The sequence below is a fragment of the Sciurus vulgaris genome (genome assembly GCF_902686455.1).
Source record: "Sciurus vulgaris genome assembly, contig: HiC_scaffold_560_arrow_ctg1, whole genome shotgun sequence".
NCBI classification, from domain to species: Eukaryota; Metazoa; Chordata; class Mammalia; order Rodentia; family Sciuridae; genus Sciurus; species Sciurus vulgaris.
In genome coordinates, this window is record NW_027632465.1 from 1,031,447 (window position 1) to 1,048,950 (window position 17,504).

A 17,504-nucleotide genomic window follows, 5' to 3' on the forward strand; every position below is an offset into this window, starting at 1 on the left:
ATACAGATAATTCAGGTCATAGAGGCAATTCATGCCATAGAGCCTATGCAGAACTTCAGAGCTACTACATTTATTTAAGTTTCTGAGTCCATAAAATTTGGAGAGGTCTTATAGGTAATAAAAGAAATAAAAGCTATGCTGAAAATGGAGATTTCAGTTGTCGTAGGGAGTACTGAAATTATTTGGGTTACTAAATTCATGAAGTCTACACAGGTCAATACAAGCTACTGAAGCCATGGAGTTAGTGGGCATAGTGTCTTTTTAGGTCATCTAGTAACCTGGGAATTAAAGCATATGGAGATGATAATGTCTATGAGATTTACAGACATTTATATGGGATACAAAGGCCAGAAATGTCACAGAGGCTACTCAGGTCTTAGAGTCTAGACATGAGATAGAGCCTACTCAGGATGTAGACACTACACAGGTCATAGAGTCTACATGCTCTTTGGAATTACTAAGGCCATTTAAGCTAATAAGGCCATGCAGGCTAGGCAGGAAACAGGGACTCCTTTGAATGTAAAGGCTAAATTGGTCATACAGACTCTTTAGATGATATAGGATGTACATTCCACAGAGGCTACACAGTTCAGAGAGGCTAATTAGTCCATACTGGTAGTGAAAGTATTAGTGACTACTGAGGTTATAAGGCCTACTAAAGTAATTCAGGCTATGAAGGTATTAAATGCTATCCAGGTCAGAGGAGATACTCAGGGAATAAAGGTTTTACAGGTCATATGATCTACTAATATCATAGAGAATCAACAGATTGGAGAGGTAACTCAAGTCATTGAGTCTACTTGGGCCATAGAGACTTCACAAACCTTACAAACTACTAAGGTTATTTAGGCTACTTGAGCCACAGAGTCACAGATCATAGAGACTACTAATACCATGTAAGCTATGCAACACAGAGTGTCTATTCTGACCACAAAGGCTACATAGGTCGTAGTGGCTATGAAGATCAGAGAATACAGAAGTCATTTAGGATACTCAGATTATAAAAGTGAAAGAGGTCACAGTGGTTTCATAGCCACAGAGGCTAATCAGGTTCTAGAGGCTATACAGATTATTGTGTCTCTCCATACTATAGAACCTAAGCAGGTTTACTGGCTTCAAAGTCATAGAGGTCGTGCTGGTTATACAGACCACTTGGCTCATACTGTATACTCCATTCATAGAGGTAAGAAAAAGGGAGGGAGAGAGAGAGAGTGAGAGAGAGACAGAGAGAGAGAGAGAAGAGAGAGAGAGAGAGAGAGAGAAAGGCAAGTCATAGGGACTATTTAATCTTAGAAGCTACATGGGTCCTGGAGGATACTCAGAGCACAATTGTTTCTGGAGCAATAAAGACCATGCCAGTTACAGAAACTGCAAAGCTCATAGAGGCTATTCAGGCCTTAGAGCCTATACAGGAGATTCAAGTAAAAAATGACAGATCATACACAGATACACAGATCATATAGGGTGTATGCAAACAAGAGAAGTTACTCAGGACATAATTATAAGCCCTACTAAATTGATGGAGAATATACAGGTCATAAAGCCTAGGCAGATCATAGGGGCTTTTAAGATCATTAAGGTTACTAAAGGCATACATATAGGTTACTCAGGAAATAAAGACCTTACAATTTTAACAGCTACTCAGGTGATAAACAAAATAAAAGTTGAGAGATTATTCAGTATACCAAGGCTACTCAGGCCATGCAGAACATGAAGATAATAGTGGTTACTGAGGTCAGAGCAGACATTAAGTTAATTTAGGCTACTCAGGCCATTTAGGCTATGCAGGTCATAGAAGATACTAAGGTATTTTGAGTACACATGATATAAAAAAGACACATGTTCCAGAGGCTACATAGGTTTAGATGCTTCTCAGGTCATAAGGGGTATGCAGGTCATAGAATCTACATAACTGATATAGGTTCTTCAGACCATAGACTATACTCAGGTTTAGAGTGCTCAAAGTCAGTGGTTTCACAGGTCATAAAGACCAAGCAGTTCACCTATTCCACTTATGTCTTAGTGGGTGTGTGGAAAGTGTACCTCTTTCATTGGCATGTAATCCTCACTGTGACCTCTGACACTCACATGATACCCTCAATGTGTCCTCTGACACATATCTTCAGAGAGACCTCAGACACATAACATTCTCACTGGTGCCTCTGATACTCACCTTATACCTCACTATGGCATGCAACACACACCAAATATCCTCACTGTGACTCTGTTATGTAATGTACTCACATGGCACCTGAAACTCACATAATATCCTCACATTGACCTCTGACACTCACAATACACCCTCACTGTGGCCTCTGACATTCAAAAATATTCTCACTTGATCATTGACATTGACATAATATCCTCATTATGATTTCTGAAGCTTACATAATACCCCACTGTGACCTATGATGCCTATAATATCCTCACTGTGGTCTCTGACACTCACATATTCCAGTGGTCTCTGACTCTCACATAATACCCTCATTGTGGGCTCTGGAACTCTGTGGACTTTGACACTAAATAATATTTTAACTTGGCCTCTGACACTAACATAATATACTGACTTGGCCTATTACATTTATATAATATTCTCAATATGACCACTGACTCTGACATCAGATCCCCACTGTGGCCTCTGACACTCACAAAATATCTTCACAGAGGCCACTGAAGTTCACATAACATCCTCACTGGGGCCACTGATACTCACCTTATACCTCACTATGTCATGGGAGACTAAAAGTCCTATGACCCTGACAGTCATGCCATATCCCCACATGTCTTCTGAAACTCACGTAGTACACTCACTGTGACCTCTGCACTTACTCAATACCCTAACTGTGCTCTATGACACTCACATAACCTACTCCCTGTGACCTCTGACACTTATATAATAATCTTAATGTGGCCTCTGACACACAATATTCTATTGTGTTCTGTGACACTGAAATAATACCCTCAATGTGACCTCTGTCACTCACATAATAACCTCACTGTGATGTCTGTCACTCACCTAATAGTCCCACATGGCCTGTGTCACTGACATAATGCCCTCAGTGTGACCTCTGACAATCATATCATTTCCTCTCTGTGATCTCTGACAGTCAAAAAATACCTTGAGGTGGGTACAGACACTTTCATTGCATCCTCACTGGTGACTGTGAATCTCACCTAATACCCTCACTATGGCATGTGACAATCACATAATATCCTCCCTGTGGGCCTGATAGTCAAAAAATATCCCCACATGGCTTCTGACACTAATGTAACATCCTCATTGTGACCTTTTACACTCAAACCCTCAATGAGGCCTCTATTACATCATACCCTCACTTTGGCCTCTGGCATTCACAAAATTTCCTCATTTGGCCTTTGACACTGACATAATATCCTCAGTGTTACCTCTTGCACTCAAATACTATTCTCACTGTGACTTTCAACACAACATGTTTTTGGGGAAGCCTCTGACATTCACAAAATAGGGGCTCTGATACTCACCTTATACATCACTATCACATGTGACACTCACAGAATATTCTGTCATTCTGATAGTCACATAATATCCTGACAGTCACATAAAACCTTCCAAGTGGTCTCTGATATTCACAAAATATTCTCATTGTGACTCTGATAGTCGTATAATATCCTCACATAGCCTGTGACATTAATATAGTACCCTTACTGTAACTTCTGACAGTCACAGAATAACTTTAGAGTGGCCTCTGACATTCACATAATAATCTCCTGTGGCCTCTGACACATAATACCAGCATTGTGGCCTCTGACAGTAAAATCATATCCTCACTGTGCCTTTTGACACTCATATGATATCAACACTTGTTCTCTGACACTCACATAATACATTTCGGTGCCTCTGACTCTCACATAATACCCTCATGTTGGGCTCTGACACTGATATAATACCCTCATTGTGGACTCTGACACTCACATAATACCCACACTTGGTCTCTGACAGTCACATAGCACTCTCCTTTGGCCTCTAAGATTCACATAATGCACTCATTGTGACCTCGGACACTCACGGAATAACTCACATAATACATTTCAGTGGGCTTTCATATTACATAATATCTTCTCTTTTCCTCTTACTTTCATTTAATAACCTTTATATGACCTCTGACAAAAAATATCCTAACTTTGGCCTCTGAATCTCACAGGATCTCTTGCTGTTGCCTCTGACGGTTACACAATATCCTCACTTGATCACTGATATTCAAACAATAAATTTAATATGGCCTCTGACATTCACATAATATCCTCACTTGGCCTGAGACACTACCAAGCTACTCTCACATTTCCTGTGACAGTCATATAATATCCACACTACAGCCCCTGACGTTGACAAATTTCCCTCAATGTGTCCAATCTCACTCTCATAATATCCTCATTTGGTCTGTGTCACTCACATAATAGCCTCACTGTGGCCTCTGACACATCATACACTCATTGTGACTGCTGACACTCACATAATAAACTCACTTATTGGTGAGGCCTCAGACACTCACATTATACCCTATTTTGGCCTGTGACAACAAACTAATATTCTCAATGAGACTTCTGCCACTCGCATAATAATCTCACTGTGACCCTAAAGGTGGCCTCTGAAATTCATAGAAAACCCTTGGGATGATCACAGACACTTACATAATACTATAGTGTAGCCTCTGACACTCACATAGTACCCTCACTCTTACTTCTGAAACTAACATACTATTTCAATTGGCATCTGATAATCAAAATCTTCACTGTGGCCTCTAAATTTTATACAATATCTTCAGTGGGGCTTATGACATGTATATTATACCCTCACTGCTGTCTCTGACACATACTGTCCTCACTGTGGCCTATGACACTCACATAATATCCTCCTGTGGCCTCTGACACTCATATCATATCCTCAATAGGACCTCTGACTCTGATATAATACCCTCCCTCTGGTCTGACAATTCATAATATTTTAACCTGGTCTCTGCAACTAACATACTCACTTTGATCCCAGACACTATTATAATACCCTCAGCATGGCATGTGACTCTAATGTTATATACTCAATGACCCTTACTGTGCTCTCTGATCCTGACATAATATCCTCACTTGTTCTCTTACATTCATTTAATAACATTTTTGTGGCTCAGATAATATTCTAACTTTGGCCTCTGACACACAATATTATTACTTGATTACTGATGTTCATATAATAAATTCAGTGTTGTCTCTAACATTCACATACTATCCTCACTTGGCCTGTCACTCACATAATATACCCACTGTGGCTCCTGATATTCAAATAACAATTTCACTGTCATCTTTAACACTGACATAATGCATTTACTGTGGCCTCTGATAGATTATATCCTAACTGTGACCACTGACAATCACACAATACACTTATTGTGACTTCTGATGCTCACATAATAACCTCACTTTGCCACTGATAGTGATATAATACCCTCACTGTGACCTCTGACACTCACATACTAACCTCACTGTGGCCTCTGACACATTACGCTCAGTTTCACCTCTGATACTCACATTATAACCTCACTGTGACCTCTGACACTGATACAATATCCTCACTTTGGTTTCTGAAACTCACATTATATCCTCAATGTGACCCCTGAAGCTCACATAATACCTTAACTGTGGCTTGTGACACTTATATAACATCCTCACTTGGCCTCTGACCCTCCCATAATGTTCTTACTGTGAATACCTCTCTGTAACTGCTGATACACAATACCCACACTGTGGCCACTGATACTCACTTAATACCATCACATGGTCTATCACTCACATAAAATGCTCAGTGTGGCTGCTAAATTCACATAATAAACTCACTCTGATCCCTAACCCCAACATAATATCCTTACTGTTAGCCTCTGATATATTTTGTCCTAGATGTGGCCTTTGACACACACATAGTATCTTCATAGAGGCCTCAGACACTCATATAAGATTCTCACTGGAACCTCTGATACTCACTTTATACCTCACTATGGCATGTGACACTCACTGAATATTCCCAGTAACTGACAGTTACATAATATCCTCACATGGCCTCTGACACACAATATAGTCACTGTGACCTCTCACACTCATGTAATATCCTTAGTGTGACCTCTGATATTCAAAAATATCCTCACTTGGCCTCTAACACTGATACAATATCATCATTGTGACCTATGAGACTCACATAATATCCTCACTGTGACCAATGTAACTCATATACTCTTACTCTGACTTTTGACACAGGCATAATATCTTCAATTAGCCCCTGACACTGATATAATATCCTCTTCTGATATTTGACATTCACAGAATATACTCACTGTGACCTCTGACACTTTTCAATTACCCTCACTGTGGTACATGACACTCACATAGCATCCTCACTTGATCTGACACACATAAATACCCTCACTGTGACTGGCAACACAAAATGTCCTCAATCTGGTCCCTGAATTTGACAAAATGTCCTCACATTTGCCTTTTACACTCAAATAATACCTAGTGTGGTCCCTGTGATTGACAGAATATCCTAACTGTGGCCTCTGGCAATCACATAATATCCTCATTGTGACAGCTGACACTCACATACTATCCTCACTTGGCTTCTGAAACTCATATAATATACTCACCCTAACATCTGACACTCACATAATACCATTATTGTGGGCTCTGACATTCACATAATATCCTCAATGTAGTATTGACAATCTCACATAATATCTTCAGTATAACCTCTGATAATTACATAATATCCTCAATATGTCCTTTGAGCCTCACAAAATAGTCTCACTCTGGCCTCTGACACTCAAATAATACCATCATAGCAGGCTCTGACATGCTTATATTATGCTATGATCTCTGTCACTCACAAAATACCCTTAGTGTGAACTGAGACACTAACTTAATACCCACAATGTGATTCACATAATGCCCTCACTGTGGCACATAAATATCACATAATATCCTCACTGGGTCTTTGACATTCACATAAAAAATCTGATATGGCCTCTGACGTGCATATAATATCCTCACTGTAGCCTCTGCACTCACATAATATATTCACTGTTGCCCTTGAAAATCAGATAATATATTCACGTGGCCTCTGACTCTTATAAATACCCTCACTACTATCTTGACACACACATAATACCCTCAATGTGACCTCTGACACTCATATAATACCATTACTTTGACCTCTGAAACTCACATCATAACCTAAATGTGACCTCTGACACTCACATAATACCCTCACTTTGGATTCTGACTCTCATATAATACCCTCAATGTAAATACTGACACATAGAATTCACACTGTGACCTCTGACACTGACAAAATATGCTTCCTGTGGTCTCTTACACACACATAATATCCTCCATGTGGCCTCTGAAACTCATATAATACACTCATGTGGCCTCTGACACTCACATAATACCCTAACACTTGACTGCAGACACTCACATAATACCCTCAATGTGCTCTGTGACCTTCAATTTTAACATAATATCCATACTTTAGCAGTATATGCCCTATGGCCTTTAACATGAAAATATTATCAATAATTTTGCATCCAAAATTATTATAATAGTTTCACATTAATATTAAAAATGTGGTCTCTGAAACTAATATAAATACTGTATGGTGGTCTTTCAATACTGATACCGTGTCCATACTATCACATATAGACTGCTGTAATTGCTACCCTGTGGCTGTTCAAACCAATATGCTATCATACTATAATATCTAAACCTAACAGAAGAGCTGCCTGATCTGTGCCATTAATATGAATATGATAAACATGTTGTGCCCTTTAAAACTAACAACTGCCAGGTGGTCTTTAATGCTAAAGTAATATTCTTACTATACCATGTTAAACCAAGGCAATGCATTTACTGTGCTGTTTAGTATGTTAATAATATCCATAGTGGACATCTAAAACTCATATAGCTTCTCTGCAGGCCTCAATATTAATAAAATATCTATACTGTGGCCTCTAAAGCTAATAGGATATGTGTCCTGTGTCCTTTTTCTTTCTACTGATATATTCATACAATGGCATGAAAAACTGATAAAATAACAGTTCTGTGCTCTTAAATATTAATACTGTTTGCCTATTATAACATTAGAAATGGATATCAGAGCCAGAGGACTTGAATACTAATATAGTGTCCAAATTATAGTATTTAGTATGGATATAGTAGCTGTGCTGTTCCCTTGAAATCTAATGTGTTATCCCTAGGTTAGCATCTAAAACTAATATAATAGCTCCCCTATACTTTTTAATATTAATCAGACATTCATATTTTGGCCTCTAAAACCAATGAAATATATTCCTGTGACCTTTAATATTACTATAAGAGCTTTTTCATAAACTCTGAAACTGATATAATAACTTCAGGTGGATTTTAGTATTCACTTAATAGTCTTAATATAACATTTAAAACTAATAAGCAGGTGCTCTGTAGCCTTTAATATCAGCATGATATTCATATAATACCACCTTAAGCTAATAAAATATCTGCATTGTGGTCATTAAACTAATATGATATCCATGAGATACTATTAGAATTACTGTATTAACTACCACATTGACTTTAATACTAATATGTTATATATACTTGATCTTCTATATGTGACATAATTGTTGACTTTGGGTCTTTAATAGTAATAGGATATCCTCATAATAATGTCTAAAATGGATATCATAGCTGCCCTCTGTTCTTTTATGTTGATGTAATATCCATACTATAGTAAGTACAGCCAATCTAATAACTGCCTTGAGGTTTTAATACTATATATTATTCATAGTATAGCATTTAAAATTGATACAATAGCTTCTATGGACCTTGGACATTAGTAGAATATGCATACTATAGCACCCAAACAAATATAATAGCTACACTCTTGTCTTTAAAAAAGTAATAACCATGCTAAAGTATCCCAAACTAATAAAATATCTGCTCTTAGCTATTAATAGTAATATAATAACCATATTACAGCATCCAAAACTAATATAATAGTTGTCCTGTGTACTTTAGTTCTATTATGGAATCTATACTAGAGCATCTAAAGAGTGATATTAAAATCTTTTATCTCACAGCTGAATATGCCCATTGCATCTTGACCCTCACACTGAATTGAGCATGCAAAGAAGGTTATATGTGTGTTCTCATCCACACCCCCCACCAATTGTAACTATGTTTATGTGGAATCATCTCTGCATGTGTGAAGTTAAACATGGGATTATGCTGATCTGCAGTCAGTGGATTCTGATCCATTATGCCATAGATCACTCTGACTTCACCTTTCATAGATTATAATTTCTCACCCCAACAATAAGAAACCAGTTCAACCTTAAATTTACCCAAAGCATTATTAATCCTAATGTAAATTTAATCACTACTCTAAAGAGGCACAGCTCATTAGATAAAGAAAACAGGCTTACTTAGAGAGTAAACTACCCATTTCTCATAGTTGGCTTAAAACCAGCCAGCAATTTAAAAAGCGTTCAAGCTTAACATAATAATTACACCCAACCTAATCTCAACACCTAATTATAACCTCCTAATACAGCAACTGGACTATTCTATAGATTTATAGATGTAATAATGTTAACATAAGTAACAAGAATAAAATTCTCCCTGCATAAGTTTATATCAGACCGAATAACTCACTGATAGTTAACAAATGTATAATTTTATACAAAGCTTAAAGCCTTATTATTCAAACTGTTAATCCAACACCAGCATGCACAAAGGGAAAGATATTAAAAAGTAAAAGGATATTAGCAAACATTAACCCCACCAATTTACCAAAAACATCACCTCTAGCATTACCAGTATTAGAGGCACCACCTGCCCAGTGGCACACATTTAACAGCCACGGTATCCTGACCATACAAAGGTAGCATAATCATTTGTTCCTTAAATAGGGACTTGTATGAATGACCTAATGAGGGTTAAACTGTCTTTTACTTTTAATCAGTGAAATTGACCTTCCCATGATGAGGTGGAAATAATATAATAAGACAAGAAGACCCAATAGAGCTTAAATCTACCCAGCCTAACATCTAATACTCACTCTCCATGGGAAATAATAGACCCATCCCTTAGACTTCAGATTTTGGTTGGGGTGACCTCAGAGTACAAGACAACCTCTGAGTGATTATAGTGTAGATACAACCTATCAAAACCCTTGCTCCTTAACTGACCCAAGCTTATTGATCAACGGAACAAGTTGCCCTAGGGATAGCAGAGCACTCCTACCCAAGTCCATACTGACAGCAGGGTCGCTGAGCTTGATGCTGGGTCAGCAACTCCTGAGCGGGGTAACCGCTGCCAACCATTTGTCTGTTCAACGACTGAAGTCCTACGTGATCTGAGTTCAGACCAGAGAAATCCAGGTCAGTTTCCATTTATTTCAATATTTCCCCCAGTACGAAAAGACAAGAGAAATAAGGCCCATGAAGTACTCATGCCTTAGAAAAAATAAATGAAGTAAACTTAATTTAATTATTCATTAAAGCTCCTCTGCCCAGAACAGGGTTTATTAAGGTGGCAGAGCCTGGCAATTGCATAAGATTTGAAACATTACCATCAGGTTCAACTCCTCTTCTTAATATGTACATGTTCTTAATCAATCCCTTCCTCTTAATCATCCCTGTTATGGTAGTTATAGCATTTCTAACTCTAGTAGAATGAAAAATATTAGGTTGTATGCAACTCGGAAAGGGCACCATACAGCTTACTCCAACTATTTGCCGATGCCATGAAACTATTTACCAAAGAACCTCTTAAATCCATCACATCTTCTGTCACCCTGTTCCTCATTGCTCCAACCCTAGCACTTACACTAACAATGACAATGTGACTTTCTCTGCCCACATCACAACCCTTGCTGACATAAATACAGGTGTCCTCTGCATCATCACAACACCAATTTCAGTGGTCTATGCAATTCTATGATCAGGATGAGTGGCAAACTCCAAATATGCTCTAATCGGAGCCCCATGAGCCACAGCTCAATTTCATATGAAGTGAACATGGCTATTTCACTCTCAGTACTCCTCATGAATGGCTCATTTACCCTATCGACCTTGATCATGACCCAACAATTCAGAGGCAGAGGTTCACTCCTTCCTCACTTCGTTGCTTCTTATCCTTGGTGCTTTCAACCATGCAGATGTCTAAAAACTGAGACTTTACTAGAACACTGCTTCACGCCCACCATCTGTCAGCCCTTGCTTTCAAAGAAAGATGGAATCCATAAATGGACAAATCAAAGCAGATTTTTTTTTTCTCTTATGAACCTGGGGAGTGGAGGTAGGCTTTAGTAAGCCATAGCGAAAGAAAAAGGAAATGTTTTATTTAGACATAGTATAATAGCTACTATCACTGCTATGAAATAAATAAATTTCAAATGGAGTCATGAAAATCTTGAATTCACTCACTAAAAAGAACTAAAATTGCTTATCTGTGACCAATATAGCTCCACTACAACAAAGTAGATTTATATTTCTTAATATGGAAAATTGAAATATGTTAGGTTCATATAAAAATACATGCTCTGTAAATTCTCAGAAAATCAATATTTTCTGGTTTGGTTATGAAAGAAAGCATATCTTGTTGGTATCAGTAAGCAAGCCAATGAGTTGTGCAGCAAAAAAAAAAAAAAAAAAAAAAAAAACTGTCACTACAAATCAACCAAAAGATCATTACAAGTATGAGTCCATCATAGTCAAAATCCTCAACAGTAACTGTAGGACCAGAAAGGGGGCTGGTAAGGGTTATGTCCAGCAACTGCAAAGAAAGGAAACTACAGCAGAATGCTAAACAGCCAGCAGCAGGGGAAGGGTGTACACTGCACAGCATTGTTGCCTAAGTCCTAATCTTGAGTTCCAGGTACTCTGGAATTATCTTGAAGCCAGCCACCTTATTCCTTTGTGTCTTTGCTTTCTACATCACCTGTTTGCCTCTCAGACTTGGGGAAGGCTCTTTAGGTCAACATTATGCCAGAAATATATAAATATATATATGTAAAGCATTAGATTAGAAAGACCAAGTAGAGTACTTTGGGAAAATAAGAAGTGAAGCAGTAAGAGCTGCCACAGTAAAGAGGAAAAATAATTTGAAATGAAAGTCAATCTTTCTCACAGAGCTGAAAATGTGGCAGATGACACTACACTGTAGCTCAACACAAGGCACAAGCTGGGTGAGTGAGGATGGCATACAGATGTAAACCCAAAATTAACATGAAGTGACAGGGCTTGTAAGCTGGAGAGTCTCCTGGATTTGAACAAAGGAAGTTGAGGTGCCTATCTCTACCTGGGAAACCATTGTGGTTTCTCATGCAGGATGACAAGGGTATCACAGACCTGCATGAAGGATGGGTGCCCCTGGAAGACCAGGCAGGGGAAGGGATGGCACTGTACACAGCTCATGGGTGATACTGGGAGACAAAATTGAGGTGGGAAGAACAGAAAAGATTCTGAAAAACAATTAGTTTCCCATGAATATAGTGACTAAATGAACAAGAAAAGTACATACTATAAGAGTTAAGGTGTCCTTAAGTATATGGCTATAAACAAGAGCCTGAAACTAAAAAGGACAAGCTACCTTGACCTCAAGTATAATACATATAAATCAGTTACTCACAAAATACCTTCCAGCTGGGTGCAGTGGCACATGACTTTAATCCCAGTGGCTCGGGAAACTGAGGCAGGTGATCACAAGTTCTATGGCAATCTCAGCAATGATGAGGCACTATGCAATCAGTGAGATCCTAGGTGCAAAGAAAATACAAAATAGGGCTGAGGATGTGTCCCAGTGGTCAAGTGCCCCTGATGTCAAGCCCCTGTATACTTCCTCCCCCAAAAATGCCTTCCAAGTGAAGACATACTATTTAAAAATGTATAAAACATAGCAGCATAATTCAATTTATTGCTAGCACTTTACTTGGTTTTTACAAGTGTAAGCCTGTATATATGAAAAGGGAAGAGGGCATGGAAAGCAGTCAAAATATTAAGAAATTATCTTCAAGTTTCCTACAGTGTCAGGCTAATTTTAACTTATTTTAACCTTTCAATGGAAGTGAAATAACATGGATGTGCAAGGGAAATGTTAAGAAAAACATTTTTAAAGGGTAAAACATGAGCAATAATGAAAAGCAGACACATTCATTAGAAAAGTTACTGTCTTGCTTCAACTGAAAGTTAATACTTCTAGAAAAAAATTTAAGGTTAGCAAACATCAAGCTGAATGTTATGTGAACAAAAAACCAGCATCTCCAAGTTTAACAATACTGGACTGCACTGGTTCACAGGTCAACTTGGACAAGTTAAAGGAAATGAACTCTATTAGAGAAATAGGTGCCAGGAGAGATCCTCTAGTTTCTCCCTGACTTGGCTACAACAACATATTGTAAGTTTTCCATTTGTGTTGCCCCAAGACTGCTTCTAGGAACAACAGCATGTGTTAACTCAACATACAGGTGCCATGTATGTACCATCATTTTTAATATAGGGTCCTGCTTGCCAGGTGGACTATAGGGAAAAGAATTATATTTCCCATCATCACATGAAGGCTCCTGCTACAGTTAGGCATGCTCTGGACAGAAAGCCTCCACCTACTTCTGAGCTGATATCAGTGAGGAAAGGATATACTTTCACATATGACTCTTTACAAATTTTTGGTCTTAGTCATCTCACAAACAAATCTCTCATTCTTGACTAGCTCCTAGAAGAAGGCTCAAGGGATAGAGTTTCTTGAGATAAAAGTAGATGTACCACTTTCTTCTAATGCTCTGGATGGCTTGTCAGACAGTGACTATGGATTTGCTTTTTAACATTCAGAATGGAGATGGTACTGAAGGGAGGAGCCAGCTAGAACCTTCAGATAAAATTTTGTTGGGTAGAGGAAGAAAATCTAACTCACTTCAGGGAAAATGTAGCTCCCACTGTATAACTTTTGATGCTCATAAACTGAAAACAATATTTAAAATGAGAAAAACCCTCAAGTTCTGGTTCACAGGCAGGAAATTATTAGGGAATATGAATAAATGCTCAGAATCCAACTTTCTTAACCCTGAAGATGTTATGAAGTCCTTGAATCAATGCCCCTGTCTTCAGGGCATTGTCTTCATGGCAGCACCTTGGTCTTTGAGGGATGAGTTAAGTATATTGAACATAGTTTCATCTTCTGTGCAGTTCAGATAAATGATTTTTTAATACATCATTTGTTCACATCCTGCTCAAAATCATTCTTTGTACTTTCCAAACATGTATAATTATTCTTTCATTTTAACTATTTACAAACAGAAAAGGCCTATCTTTTAATGACACTTTCTGAGTCTCTGTAAAAGGCAGCAATTTAAGGCAAATTTACATGAACTCTAAATTGTAGCTTCCTCTCTCTATATATATACATTTTAAACTTTCAGAAAAAGATAAGGTATCCTCCCCTAAAAAATGGAAGGAGAAAAAACAGGACTTTATTATTTCTTTTCCTGCCAATCTTAAAAAGGTATATATTACTTTTTCAGGAAATAATAGATTTATGAACATCCTATTAGTAGTAAAATGGTTTGGTTTTTGTAAATAACTTACACAGCTTTTTTCAAGTGAATGTGGAAGTTTTTCTGCTACAATAGTTTGGAGAAGTAGAATGCTGATTTGTGAAAGGGTCGTTTTTGTTATTTAAGTAAATTTTAGGTAGTTCAGGGTATACTTCCTTTCCTAAAGTATGTTTGATGAGGGTAGACACCTGACTATACTGTTAGCTCTAGGAATGAGTACATTCCATTTCCACTGAATCAAAAGCTCTCAAGCTCCCAGTTCTGGCAAAGTAGAACATGGGGAGTTCCAGATTTCCTGGTAGGTCAGCTTCCCATCCACATCCTGGCTTGAGGAATTAATTAAGCATTAACTGCAGTGTGTAGGTAACTCTTTCATTTGTCTGACATATATTCATGTGCATCAGGAAATATCACCCCCATTTGTTTTGTTTTCTTCTTCTCACAAAATTGTTCTGCAGCCCCAACAGTGGCAGAGGAATGGTCTCTCCTTCCAGGCAAAGGTACTGGCAGAGACTACTGTTATCTCAAGAGTGTGAGAGAAAGCTCCATTCCAAGTTTCTGCTTTTCTTTTCTCATGTTGTTCTGCCTGGGAATTGAACTTGTCATATGGAAGTGCACAAAATCTCCGGGGCCTAAAACCCCTGAGAGGAACATGAAAAAGGGGCCCTTAAGAGCCTGATAATGAAAGTAGAATTTCAAGGAGGAGCAGGATTGAAGAAATTACTTCAATCTGTTGTGATCCAACACAGATCTCAGAACCTCTCTGAGCTTCACAAGCACAGGTCCAACCCAAAGAAGCACAGCAGAGTTCTCAAGAACTGAAGTTTACTGTAAATCAACATGCAACCCCCATGTTAACCCATGAAAATAACAAGCTCAATCAAATGTCCACAAAACCATGTATAAGAAGAGAAAAGAGCCTACTATGCCCAAGTCTACAGAGCATGGCTGGAAAGCATCCATCAAAAGCACAAAGGGTCTATGAAATGGTTTCATAAGAATTGTGACTAGTAGTACCACCATACACAAAATCCAGGTTCTTAAATACCTGCTATTTAAGGTATATCAAAAGAAACTAAGATATTTTTTCAAAACCTTTTCACTCATTTCAACAAAGAAAAATAAAATCTTCCTGATGCTAAACACAAAAGAAGGAAATGGATTGCCAAGGAAAAGCTCTCTTCTCTCATCACCTTTACATTTGCAGTTCACATTGGGGTTGACTCTCATCACTGCCCACTTTTATCAGGCCACTTCATTAACAGGCAGACAGGGAGCCTGTCCTACAAGGTTACTACTTACCAAAGCCTACTGCAGGTACTCCTTTGAATTTCATGACATTAACTCCTTGAACACATCCTTGCTTCTTCAAGATTAGGTTGGTTAACACACCACATCAGCTGTTCATGTGAAATCAGATACCTAACACTTATTGATGGTGGTCCCATGCCAAGGGAGGCCTACTATAAATAGGCAAGGTAGCTGGGGAGGCAGTGAGAACTCCTATCCCAGCTTCTTACTGAGAACACTAACTGTAATGATGCTTCCATTTTAAGCCTGCTGCTTTTCCAACAACATTCTACTGACATGATTCAACACAGGAAAAAAGGTTGATAAGCACTGATGAGCTGGAATATCTGTAGACAATCAAAATGGCATATGACTGGATTCTCTTCCAGTCTGACCTCTGTGGAAAGCTTTGGAAGAAAACCATCACTACACAAAACAAATTACTTCCTCAAGAATTTATACTTCCTTATTTGAAAGCAATACTGACAAATGCTTTAGTAACCTGTCAAGACCAGTGGTCCTGGGGTGTGTCATTATAGAAACATTTAGGACATTCTTAGTCAACAACAAAAGGGTTGTGGCTGAACTCTGATCATAGAAATGATACTGCTGTCACCAGTGATGAGTTCTGCTCCTTCTAATTTTGAAGATTGAACACTAGAGAAACACACCAAGGCAAGCATATTAAGCAGGTTTTATTAAAAGGTAATAATACAGACTTCTCCCGGCAGAAAGAAGGGGGCCATGGCTGATGGTCTGAAGTCCCGAGAAGTGAGTGCACCCTACATCTTTTATAGGTTAAAGTCTCTTTTGTTCTCTAGTTCTTTCCCCAATTATCTCTCCTTACTGCCTATGTGACTAGGCCTGGTATTGCTTTAAGTGATAAGGCATGGGCAGGGGGAGGGCCAAGGTGATTCAGGCAGATAAGGGTCCAGGGAGCATTAATTAGCAGCTCCATGCTTGCAGTTCTTGATAAAGGCAGGTAAATTTGGTAATCAATGGGCTATGGAGATCCTTGACATTACATTTTTCCAGGAACAATCTCCAACTTTCAGAGGCAGAAGGCTTCAAGGCTTTATTCCCTCGATTTGGCCTGATCCCCTATTTCCTATTTCTACACTACCTGACCATAATTCTGGCTTCAGAAACCCTTCAGTAATCTACAGTGGCATGGGGCAAGAGGAAAGGCTGGAACAGTTGGGATAAATTACATTCTCAGATTATTATTATTTAAGAAGACTTTTGGGTGAATTCAAACCCTATCCCCCAGCTTTTCACAACCACAAAAAATTCATTTACAACCCACTCTCCCTTCTCCTGGCCACTTCCTAATGAACATGCTGACCATCAGATATCTGGCAAAAATGAAAGGCCCAGATGGAGTGAAGGCTTTCACCTGTAACCCCAGGGACTGGGAAGTCTGAGGCAGGAGAACCTTGAGTTCAAAATCAGCCACAGCAAATTATTCAGGCCCTAAGCAACTTAGCCAGACACTGTCTGTAAATAGAAATATGCAAAAGAAAAAGGATATGGTTTAGTTGTTAAGCCACACCTTGGTTCAATATGAGGTACAGAAAAAATGAAAAAGACAAACCAAATGTTCAACACTCCT

The 17,504-nt window shown here is 38.4% G+C and overlaps 1 long non-coding RNA gene across 1 annotated transcript; it reads right to left on the minus strand.

Moving 5' to 3' along the window:
• Nucleotides 1-2,048: 2,048 nt before the first annotated feature.
• LOC306652732 lies at nucleotides 2,049-8,251 on the minus strand. Its single transcript, XR_013761520.1, has 3 exons — nucleotides 7,228-8,251; nucleotides 5,486-5,517; nucleotides 2,049-4,840 (listed from the first exon to the last, which is right to left on the minus strand). It is a non-coding gene; the product is annotated as an uncharacterized lncRNA (long non-coding RNA).
• Between the last annotated feature and the right edge of the window lie 9,253 nt (nucleotides 8,252-17,504).